At 32.9% G+C, this 12,370-nt stretch overlaps 4 non-coding genes across 4 annotated transcripts; 2 read left to right on the plus strand and 2 right to left on the minus strand.

Moving 5' to 3' along the window:
- The first annotated feature begins 2,470 nt into the window (after positions 1–2,470).
- On the plus strand, positions 2,471–2,585 carry C04H4.5. Its single transcript, NR_051405.1, has one exon. It is a non-coding gene; the product is annotated as an Unclassified non-coding RNA C04H4.5 (non-coding RNA).
- Positions 2,586–5,662: 3,077 nt separating this feature from the next.
- Positions 5,663–5,802, minus strand: C04H4.3. The gene has a single exon (NR_051406.1). It is a non-coding gene; the product is annotated as an Unclassified non-coding RNA C04H4.3 (non-coding RNA).
- Positions 5,803–10,652: 4,850 nt separating this feature from the next.
- C04H4.6 lies at positions 10,653–10,798 on the plus strand. Its single transcript, NR_051407.1, has one exon. It is a non-coding gene; the product is annotated as an Unclassified non-coding RNA C04H4.6 (non-coding RNA).
- C04H4.2 lies at positions 10,659–10,798 on the minus strand. The gene has a single exon (NR_051408.1). It is a non-coding gene; the product is annotated as an Unclassified non-coding RNA C04H4.2 (non-coding RNA).
- Positions 10,799–12,370: the final 1,572 nt, after the last annotated feature.

Genomic DNA, 12,370 nt, shown 5'->3' on the forward strand with positions numbered 1-12,370 from the left:
ATTCCTCGGTTTTTCTTCTCACTTACTCTTCTTTTCATGACTCTTTTTTCTAATTACTCTTCTCTACTTTTTTCATTTTTCGCCTCCAAAACTTTTGCTTCCAGATAAAATAATGAATTCCGTACATTTTTTCCAGTTCCCTTTCCAAAATTTGTGCTCTTCTTTTTTTTTTCATAAAATAGAATCGGAAGTTTCACGAATAAACTTCCGTTTTGCTTTCTCGAAAGATGGAGAAATAACTGGTCTTTAAAAAATAAATCTGTTTCATTCATTGAAAGTTTATTGAATAAAGCCAGTAGGGGTCGATTGAAAAGAAATGTTGAGTGGCGAATATTTATTTTATTTCTTTATTTGTGTTCTGATGCTACTTCTTGCATTTCTATTCCACAATTTATTCGAATGGGTTTATTTTTAAAATTTTACCGAAATTCAATTTTTCAGACGAAGGTTTCTTACCATTTTCCCTTTCTGTTTTATACGTCATCAAAATTCTGCATTGATTAAACTTTGAATATCGTGATAATTGATACTATCCTCCAATTGAAAATTTCTTATTTAAATTAATTATAGGAACATATCGTAGAGTCTCTTCTTAAACCACAAATTTCATTTTTAAAATTTCATGCAACCATCAATGACCCCAACTCATATTTTTCCTGCTAGCTGCACCCTGAAAGTTTTAATTTTTATCTGAAATAGATCGTTTATGACATCATTCAAGTGCAATTCTTTTTCTAAACACACAACTAAATACACTTTCATATTTCTTTCCTGTTTTTGTTTTTATTTTTATTATTTCTTGTCTTCTCTACATAATGAAAACTTTGGTACAACTTACTCATTCTTATAGTGAGAACAAAAGAGCCTGTAGGTGTTCGAGCACCCTTCAGTTTTTCCTGAAGACCTTCTTTTTCTGCTTCTACTTTTCCTGTGCCCCCACCCCGATCCAATTGAATTTCAAGTGTTTTCTATCTAAATGCCCCTTTTTTCTCTCTCTATCTCCCTTTTTCAAGAGCCTAAAAAGACCCAAAAACTCACCATCTCCTCCTTTTTTCCGTTTTCATAATCTTTTCCTTCATCATATCCATTTTCGAACAAGCTCGTTTTCCTTTGAACAAGTGTATAAGAGTCATTGCTGCTGCTGCTGCACAGTAGCAAGGCTACCTGTATCCTCTTGACTCATCCCACCACGCCCACGCGACATTGCTCTTTTGTGCTCCTCGCGGGCACTCTTTCTATCTTTCACTTTCTCAGAGCACAAACATGTAACAGTAACTCTCACGTAAACTGTAGACAAAGTAGAGAAATATGGGAGAACAATCAGAGACTGTTCTTTGTTTTTTGATTGCTTCGTTTGTCTTTTACTCTCTGAATCTCTGATCTAAAGACTACATTTTTAAAGTTTTAAATTTATTAAATTCTAAAATTGTGGTTGCTCATTTTTAATACTCTGAAATTTGTTTTCATTTTAGTTTAGGTAAACATTAAAACACTCCGAACTTTTGCCCTTTTCTTTTCTTTTTCTTTTCTACTTTGAATAATTCATTCCCATTGAATAGCTTCTCCTTCCTTGTTTTCTACCTTCTAACATATTTAAACGTCACCTTTCAAAAATTCAAAAATCTTTCACATGTCGACTCCCTCTATATATATGAACATAAATAGCGTTCCACTCGAAAGAAGAAATGCAAGAAAAAATGAGAATTGACTCTCAAAGATTTCAGCAACATTCCGTTCAAGAACAATAGCCATTGAACATAGAAGTGTAGAATAGAGAGGGAGTTTGTTTACTCAAGAAAAATGTAAAAAAGGTTCGACCTAAAAGGTATCCGATACCTTCTCCAATGCCTCCCACATATTATGCCAATACTTGAGCATTTGATACACTGCTAGATTCAGTCCATTTTTTATTATGACAATTGAATTTGTTCTATGGACTAGACGCCGTTTTTTCCCCTGCAATCACGACCATTTTTCAGTTATAGGAATTTCAAGCTATATAAGACGTTTTTTTGTAAAAAAAACTATTTCGAATTTCGAAGAACCGCTTTTTACTCAGCTTTGCAAGTCAAAATTCCCAAAAGAAAAGGTTTCAAAATAACATTTCAAGTATGTGCTCAATTCCTAAACACTTGCATTTTTTGATATTTGTAAAACTATAAATCTTTTCTGGAATTCTGTTAACTGTGCAATGATTTTGTAACTTTTTTCAAAAAATTTTGGAAACCAAATTTAATAAATTTAGCTTGTTCTGATATTTTGGAAATTCAGTTTCAAAGTTTTTGGAAAATTCTTTAAATTTCTTTCCAACTTCGTTCAGAGTGTGGTAAATATTGTCTCGTTCAAACTATAAGTTAGGTTTTGATTATTTTTCTTTAAAAATCATAAACGTTTGCGAATTTTTAACACTTAAAACTTGAATTGACCCTGAGTTTCGTTTTTCGTCATCATCAATTGTAAATGGTCCTGCTCCTCCCACTCGAGAATTCGGATAGGCAAGAAGTAGAAGTAGAAGAAAAGAAGCAAGAAGAGAGTCTCGTTGTCGATATTGAATAATTCATAAAGACATGACAGTGGTAGAAGAAGAAAGAAGAGAACCGACACGACTTTTACCCCGTTACTCTCTCCTTTACGTGCACATCCTTTCATGTTTATCACCTATCTGTGACATTTAGTCAGATACTATGGAACGGGATGACTTTCCCAATAAAAATATTTCCAAGAATCGAGAGATGTGTGAAATTTAGGATGAATATTTACATTTTGGGCATTCTAACAACGGTGTTCTATGGTTTTTTCCAGAATTTGAAATTTCGAAAACCACATTTGCAAACTTTTCTCTGTTCTTTGGCATTGTTCTGTAGAAATTTTGTCGGCCAAGACTGCTCATAGCTAAATTCTTAACTTTTCAACGATAGTGAGTTCACAATTTATGATCATTTTGTAGAAGCTTGATTCTTTCGAGAAACACTTGACACGTTGAACCCATCACAATAAGTTCCCTGTATATTTTCAGTGATCCCAATCATTTTTATCACCATCATTTTCTTGTTCTTCCCATTAGTCCCTTCAAGCAATAAGGTGTGTTTTATGGTGCAACCAGCTGCTATTTCGCTATCTTTTCGTTCAATTTATTGCTGATTTTTCCTGCATTGTCATTCACTTTTTCCACTCCCCCATCCTCATTATTTTTGATTTTAGACCAACACGAATATTCCAAGACTATTTAAAATTTAAAGCCGCTCCATGAAGCTTTAGGGTATTGCAGATTCTCAAGGGCCATTGAGCATTTCTGTGCAGAAAAGAAGAGGTCCGCACATGACACGGTGATAAGAAGTAGAAGTAGAAAAAAAAAGAATAAGAAATGTGTTGGAGTTTGGTCAGGGATTGGCCCTTGCAGAATAATAAGAAAATAATGTTTAACCTCGGAATTTTCACTTCAACTTCATGCAATAATATCGAAGTCGTGATGCATAAATTTATAAAGTCCGATACAATATCTGGTTGTGATATTAAGCATTGTATAATTGGAAAATTAATTTTTTGAATAACTAATCTAAATTCTGACAACATACGTTCAAATATTTGTTTTTAAAGTTGCAATTGAATAAACTTTACCCTCTCCGTATCTTTCTCCATTTCATTTTTTCTTCCAAAATCCAATTCCTTTTCCTTTGGAAATTTTTGGTCCGTCCTAAGTTCGCCCTCATCATGATCTTTCTTGTCTCATTCCGCGTTACCCCATTCCGAGAAACCGACCCGACCAACTCGTTTCGCTCAATTTGTTCGGGGTTGGTCCGAAAAGTTTCTGGTTTTGTTTCCGTTCATGTTTTGTCGCCTATTTTTTAGTTGTTTTCTGTATCCAATCAAAAATCTTATTGAAAAAAATAAGTGGAATAATAACGACTTATTAGGCAATTCACATTCATTTCTTACCTAGAACATAGTTTTTTGAGAATCAGCCTGTTACTTTTCTTTCATTATTTTGCCGTTTTTGCGTGGTTTTAGAGGTTCAAATGTTTTGCAATCGTGTAATTCTACTGTATAACGGTATACATATACGTTTTGACACATCATATCTATAATAACTGTACTCCTACAGAAAAATTTGTTTTTCGTTAATAATAATGTCAAATTCCTGGAAGACTTTTTAAAAACAATTTTTATTTCAGAAATTTTTTTTCAGAAACAAAAAAAAAGTATCTAAGGTATAATAAGCTAGCGGAATTGTGCTAACCTAGCAAGTAAATGAAGTGCAATTTAAAATGTGAAGTTAGTTCTCTAGAACATTAAATTAGATAGAAAAAAGACAATAATGAGTCAGGCGGGACCCTCATTCCATTCCTTCTTCATCTCCTTCTTGCTTCTCCTTCAATTCTAAAAAATCAGGATGCTTCTGTGTCGCCCATTCATTCGCCAATTCATCGTCCTTCGTCTTCTTGTCTCCCTCTATCCATATCTACGTCTCCAATTTCTTAATGATCTCTCATCAACTCTGATGACAAACACGTGTTGTTTAGTTAAATGTCGCTGTCGTTTTGCCTACTTTCCGACGTCTTCTTATCCGGTCAGAGTCCGCCGGAGCACGCCCTCCCACCCATCAGGACCATTTACTTTTGTTTTTTTTCACTGTTCCCTCATTAATTGCGTATAGATAACACTTCTTTATTTTTTTAAATGTATTTCCTTTCACAGGAATTCTAACATTTTTCTAATAATTGAGAGTACGTGCAAAAGATAATGAGATCACATGAGTCGTGTGCAATTATTTGATTATCTGTGTTGAATATGTTGGCAAACGGTAGGAGTGCAGAAATTGAGTTATCAGGTGTCATATGATTGAATTGGCCTTCGATATTCCAGCTTGAGTTCAATTCAGAAAATATGTATTTTTAGTTTTGATTTTGGATTTTTGGTCATTCTATTCAATATACCGTTACTTCTCCGATCTTTTTGTACTCTGCAAAACTATTTTTATAAGGATTTTTCCTAAAAGTCATGTTGAAAGTGAATTGAAAGCCAGTGAAAGTTTCAGGGTTGCCACAGCTAACACAAATATATGTAATTTAATTTTAGTGTTTGCATAACTCCTTATTTTTCTCTGCATTGTCTTCCAAATTTTATTGATTAAACTTGTTTTTTTTTAAGTTTACGATATGCGAACTTTCAATTTGTCGTGCTTCAATACTTACTCAATTATCTCAAATATCAATATTTTCAGGTTAACTACCGTATTCCAACTACTACTTATATTCCATTCGTTCCCTTATCTTACTCATTTTTTCCAATGATTTCATTGCTCTTTTTTTCCATAATTTCTGTCATCATCTAATATCTAGTCTTATTGTTCCAACTTAATGGTCCGTAATATTCTTCATTTTCTCTCTTCTCTCTTATTTTTCGTTCTTTCTACCAATCCTCTTAAAATCTTCCGCCAGGAGGGTCAAGCCACTCAGATGTTCTTTGTGCTTCCTTATATTAAGTGTTGTACATTTTTCTCCCTTCTTTCATTTTTATGCATTAAAAAAAGACGAAAAAGGCCCAGTCTATTCAATGAAAAGTTTACGGAACCTTTTCTAGTGCGCGAGAAAATATTGAGATAAATTGAGATTTTCCGCATGCACTCTCAATTTTTCCAACTTTTTTTTTGAATGCTTCAAAATCTGACTCATTATTTTAGCAAAAAAACTTTTATTCTCTAGAAAAGTGCAAATCTTCTGAATTTTTTAATTTTGCTGTCCACCCTTGCACATATTCTCTATAGGGAATAGATTTCCGAACAACTCCACCTACGGTCATTCATCAAAAAATCTGGACATATGCTCTTTTTTCAGTTACGAAACAAAAAACCCCGTGATTTGTATTCCACGTCATATTTCTGAGATATTTGGATTTTACTTTCTAGGCCATTGAGTTTCAAGAGAATTCTACAAGGATTTTATGGAAAAATGTAATTTCCAAGTTGAACCGAAAGTTGGTAGCTGACAAATTTCAATTTTATAATAAAATTTAAAATTGATAGATAAAGTGCAAAAGAAGCTCAAAAGGTCGAAAGTTTAATTCTCAAATTTGGAAAATATGTACAATTAAAAAAACACTTTATAGTTGAAGAAATAATCAATAACAATATAAACATTAAGAAGCTTCCAAAATATTTCCAATTTCAATTAAATGTTCACTTGAAACATCAAGTCTTACAAAAGATAGTCGTTTAGAATTTTACGACACTTTATGAAGAACTCATGAATTTTCGATTGATCTTATGATGAATTTTTTCCTTCTACAGTAGTCTATATTTTTCGATCAGTCGTTTCATTCTAGTTTCTTCACCTAATCAATCTTCTCGGTTTTTTCGTTCCCATTCTCATCCTGATTTCTCTGCAACTCATTAAAACGTGTACTCTCTACTGTACCATCCCCGGGGACCCATTTCAACCACTTTTTCCTCTTTTTCCGGTCCATCGGTGTGTGTGCGTTGGGGTCTCTTTTCTCTCCAACCTCTGCTTTCTTTTCAGTCAAAATACTCCCATTTTTCGAAACCCATTTGACCCAAACTATTTTATACATTATTAGCTTATTTTGCAATTTATCTTATCTGAAAACCTCAAGAATCTCCAATTGTTTTCCTTTTACTCTTTGATTTCTAAGTCAGTGTCCATTGACAAAAAGGTCCGAGACTGGATTGCCGTCAAACATCAAACTTGTTTTGTTTATGACATAAAATATATAGAAAACCGGAAGGAAACGCTTTTGGATATTGGAGTTCGCTTTTTTGATGAAATTATTTTATGGGTCACCTGTCCCTTTCAAACATTGCTTTTTTGTTTCATTCGTTTTTGAGCCTCTCAACATTTTTTAAATATAGATTTTTGAATGAAAGACATTGTAAATGAACTTTAGAAGCACACAATTTTTGAAATTTTAATTTTGTGATAATCATTTTTGTTGAATCTTTAACAAGAAACATAATTTTTTATCTGATAAAATTATTGAGAGATAATTTTAACTGCCTTTTAAATGTGGAGTGTTATCAATGAAGAATCGATTTTGAAAATTTTTAAAAAATATGCTTGAAAAACCAGAAAAAAAATCATAATTAAACTGTTCCGGATTCCAGAAGATTCCCTAGTTTTCTATATTTTTTGAAGAATTTTCCATTCCTGTGTTGTTGAAATAGAAAATGGATTTTTTTTTAATCCGGAAAATCTAGACAGCAGAATGAAAACTTAGACAATTACACCCAAAATACCGTACGTCCAGTTTTACGGGCATAGTACCGTATCTTTTAATTTGTTGAAACTGATATTTTGAAACTTATTTTAAAAGTGAATAGCCCAAAGTGAATACTGATTTTTTTCTGAACCCGTGGTTCTCCTTTCTTATTCTTCTAGAACCCTATAATTATGAATTGAAAGTTTCCTGCAGAATGCAATTTTCTAAATGTTTAAAAGAATGCTTTCCCGTTTCTTTCAATGCTCCATTATTACTCTATTCACACCTTTTCTAGGTTCGATAAAACTAAAAACTTTCTTGTCTTTGTTTCTTTTTTTGTTTCTCAGTCAAACAACTCTTATAACCCATGAAACTTGTCATCCAACCGTCTCATACATTTATGATGAATTTATTGAAATATTAATGAATATCACTGTTTCTGTTTTCCAGTTTTCACAGATATTTTTCTTTTTCTCAATATTTTTTTTTGCTTTCTTTTTGCTATTTTTGAAAATAGATCAGATTTTAGAACTTCCTTCTTTTTGCTTCTATTATGTGTTACTCAAGAAATTGAATTTCCTATAATATTCATCTATATCGATGCTTTTCGACAAGTTCCAACATTCCCCTGAGATTTTTGGCCGTGCATCTCATTTATTTTCACTTACTCACCAGTCCATCTCCACCCATCTTTCATTCGCCCCCGGCCGGTCGAAAAATGTTTCAAACTTGAGATTTGTGCGTTGAAAATGAGCTTTTGGTCCCAAAGAGCAGAGCTTGTGCTTTGCTCGTTAACTGAAAATGTTTCCGGTTATTTTGTAGCAAAACAATATTTTGAATCGTGTGTGCTGCTTTCTCGAGCTGACCATTTCAACTTTGAATGTTGTCGGAAGGGTCATTTAAAGTTGTCTTTCCCGTGAAACAATGAAACGTGTGACTGGTTTAAGAACAAATCAAAAAGCATATTTTATGCTAGTTTCCAATATTATTTTCTTATCTTTATTCTGCACTGGCTATCATTTTCTACTTGCTTTTGAATTAAGACCATAGGTCTAATTCTGTAAATTGTTAAAAGTTTTTTATGTCCTTTCGGCTGATTTTCCCATGACTTTGAGAATTGTCAATATGTTTTACTACATCGTTTGCAAAAATTTTATCTGTTGTTCTTGTCATCCGGTTACCGAATTCCCACAGGAACTTACCGCCAAAAGCAGGAAAACACGGCGTTTTTTCATTGCTCGTCCACGCCGTTCTTGTAATTTATTGGCACTCCTCTCTGCTACGTCACACTCGTTGTCTTATAGATGACGCCTGGAAATGTCTGGAAAAGAAAAAAGAATTAAACGTTTTTGATTGGGAAAGCACTAGAACATATAGGGAATAAAGTAGAAGGAGTCAAAGGAAAGAATCTTTGGACGGGATTAGTGTTCGGACCCATTTCTCTTTTTTCTCTTGTTTTCCTTTTACTTCCCTTCACCACTGCACCAACTTGTTTTGTTTATGGAAATTTGAAAAATTCCCTTCCTTTTGTTCTTTTCTCTAGTTTATTTATGTTTTCTCCAACTTTTGAGAGTACAAATATTTCATCGAGATGATAATAAATTCCCAAAAAGGATTTCTGGTGTATACACTGTAATTGTCTTTTAGAACTTTTTTTCTTATTGTTGCAAATGATACAGTTTCTTCTAGATCTGTTATGGGGTACATTCCCCTGGTCCTCCTGATTGTTATATGTACCAGATCACTCATAACGGGAAAATGAATTCTGTGATCGAAAATCGATAGTACCGCTCATATTATTCAAATTCAACTGTGGGGCTCCAGATTCAGAAAAACTAGACGCCAGCTTCAAAAATCGTAAAGGATGCACATTTATACTGATACTCTGAAGTGTCGATCGAAAAACAATAGTTTAAGATTTGAACTGCCCATCCTAAATACTGTAACAATTTACGATCATTTGAATATATTAGATTTAAATGAATTTTTTATATTCTCCAAATTTCCACATTTTCTTCTTATTCTATTTCCAAAAAAACAACACATCGAATTATGCATAAAGAATCCTAAATCGTCTCTTCTCCTTCAATGTGATCATCTTTTATTTCTTCATTTCAGACTTTTTCACTCTGAATTTAAAATAACTTCTTGTTTTTTAGGACTTTGTCCTTGTTCGTTTATTTTTTTAATACTTTAATACTTTCTGGTGCATAATTTCGATGCCAAAACTGACTTTTTCTGCATTTCTTCCATTCTTTGCTTCTGAATTGTATTTCCTGCTCCGTAAGTATTCCGTAGTTAATTTTCAATCAAGAGAGTCGTGTTTTCTTCTATTTTTTGTGCTTCTACTCATTCTTCTTGACTTCGTTGTTCTCGTTCTATTTTTCAGTTTCCTGGCTAATTTCTGTCCAGACTGAAAATAGTCGCAAACTTGTATTTTGTTTATTCTGATAGCTGCCGTAAAAACTTGACCTAGTTTCTAGGAAAACGAACATTTCATGAGCCATTTAACTAATTGACTCACAAGGAGTGATGTCGTCGATTTGTAAGGGACCTCCTGCCGATTTTGGAGCCAATTGTAAAAGCGAACATTCACCATTTTGATTTATTTTATTTTTTATTGAGATAAGAAAAAATTAATTATTTAAAAACCGCCCAACCAAATATTCTTTGTTCATTCCAAACCGTACTGACATGACTAGAATTATTTAATTTGTCTATAATAAGGGCTTTCAGTCACTCAAATTAATCCTAATTCTAGAAGTTTTAAATCAATCTGCAAATTATTATTCGAATATTAGGGTATTAGAAGAAATAATATATTTATTTTGCAAACCGTTTTTATCGTTGCTAGGCCTGATTTATTTGGTTAATCAATAAATATGGGAATTTGGAAAACATTTATTTCGTACTTAAAACTTCTTTTTTTGACAAAAATCCTCGATCACTGAGCATCACCTTCGTCATAGTTTTTTCTTTCATTGATTTTGTTTATTGTTTTAAATGTTTTCATATATCCCATTTCTTTTTTCTTTATGTTTTTTTAACGTCCAGATGTAGAAATCCATCCGTTTCCTATAAAACTTTTTTCTCCGAAAAGTTTGAAAATCTGGCGCAGGTGTGAATATATTGAGTTTACCAGAGTCAATACGTTTAAATCTTTCATCGACACGCAAATCCTTTTCGCTGGAAAAAAACTTGAAAATCTTGCTTGCTTCTTTTAGCTCCGCCTATTTTACTTACCTCAAGATTCTGAAGAGTTTTCTTTCCGTGGAAAATTGCTGATCGTTTCAAACCAGTCGGAGGTTCTTTTGTCTTCTACATGAATTCCAATTTTTCTTGTTTCATTTGTCGAAGAAAAGTGTGTCGGCGAACAACACACCAAATGAAAAATGCGAAGAATAAGACGTCACACACATGAAGAATAAGAAGGGTCCCAAAAAAGAAGAAGAGAAAGTAGAAATTTGAGGAGTCTCAGGACGCCAATTATTTCTCGCACAGGTGCACTCTACATCTCCGGAAGTTGTTGTATCGCACGGGTATCTTTTTCTCTTTGCTCTCTTCCTTTTCTTTGATTTTGAAACATTCTAAACAAGAACTAGAAGATGCGGTTTTCGGACACAACTTTTCTCTATTCTTGGAAGAAAACTATTCTCGGGAGCAAGTTTCTTTTTTTCTTCCGGCGAGAAGGAAGTGATGATAATGGACCCTAGGGCAGTGTAGACTAACAATTTTGTTTCATGATCACTTTTTGTTCTTTTCCAATATAAACGTTTCATAGATCCTTCAACCAAGATATTCTAGTATTGCAGTTATTTTGTAAACCTTTTGAAATCTCTGAAAATATAGTGCATCTGATATTTGTCTGGAAAATCATGAATATTTTACGGCTCAGTTACTACTCACTTACTTTCTGATGACATTTAGTAGCACAGAGTTTATTCTTAAATTTTTTATCCGTGTTTCGTCAACTTTTTGTTTGAGAAGATATGCACAAAAGTCAAAGCTTCTCCCATCAGGTGGAATAACGTCAGTAATTGTCTAAATACACTTATCCCAATTGACCACAGGTTTTGGTGAATTGCCAAACTTTCAAAAAATTTTGATTTCTTAGGAAATTTAGTGAAATATCTAATTTTTAAACTGAAATGTTTGAATAAAACAATTTGGAACATATTACGAATATAAAAATTGTAGGAAAAACCTTTTTTTTTGTTGGCTTCCAAAATTATAAGTAGCGAAAACTGACTAATTATCGCTTTTTGGCTGCAAAGGAAATAATTTCAGTTGTTTTTTTGTATATTGAACCTTTATGCATTCAGTTCAAAAATTGCATTTAACTGTCAGAAATTGATAGTTTTCCTATTGATTTCTTTATTTTTTTTTATCCATAAAATTTTAGTTGTTGTTCTTTTATAACAAATCCGTCAATTGAATCCAACGAAGAATTGAGTATACTAAAATTTTGGAACTCGAATTTTTTACCAACATGTTCTATCTCATATTTTTTGAAATTTTCCGCTTGATCACATTCATTTCCTACAGTGCCATATCCGGTTATTCTCTCCAAATTTTGACAAATTTCCGTTTAAATTCTAAGTCATCTGGAAAATAGTCTAAATTTACTCAACTCTCCAATGACGTCGCCTTCCCTTCTAGAGTTTTTCTCCTTCTTCATCAATCTATTCGGAATCGGAAACTAGCTTCGTTGGGACATTGAGTAATACTTTCCTCTCTTTTCCCGTATATAACTTGTACTGATTGACCTAATCATTTAAATTTTACTGTTTTCAGAATTTTCCCCCATATGTGAAAAGTAGAACAAAGAATAGTTTGTCCAGTAGGGCATAAAAAACTCATCAAGAACATCATATTTTGGTAGTAATTTTTATTTTGTTTCCAGTACTTAACCAGGATCAACCGCTTTCTAATTAATTTTTGGGCAATGTCCTCATCTGCTGTTTCATTACCTCCCAATTCAAATTTTGTGCATCCTTCGCCTTTCTCATCAAAATTCCTTGAGTATAACTATTTGTGACATGTTTTGTTAGTGAGCCTTCCTTTTTTCCTCCATAATCTACTTGTACATATAGAAGAAGAAGGGTCACATGATATATTTCCATTCGTATGTACTTTTTTATTTCATTTATCCTCGCCT

This window comes from Caenorhabditis elegans, chromosome II, assembly GCF_000002985.6.
Source record: "Caenorhabditis elegans chromosome II".
Lineage (NCBI taxonomy): Eukaryota > Metazoa > Nematoda > Chromadorea > Rhabditida > Rhabditidae > Caenorhabditis > Caenorhabditis elegans.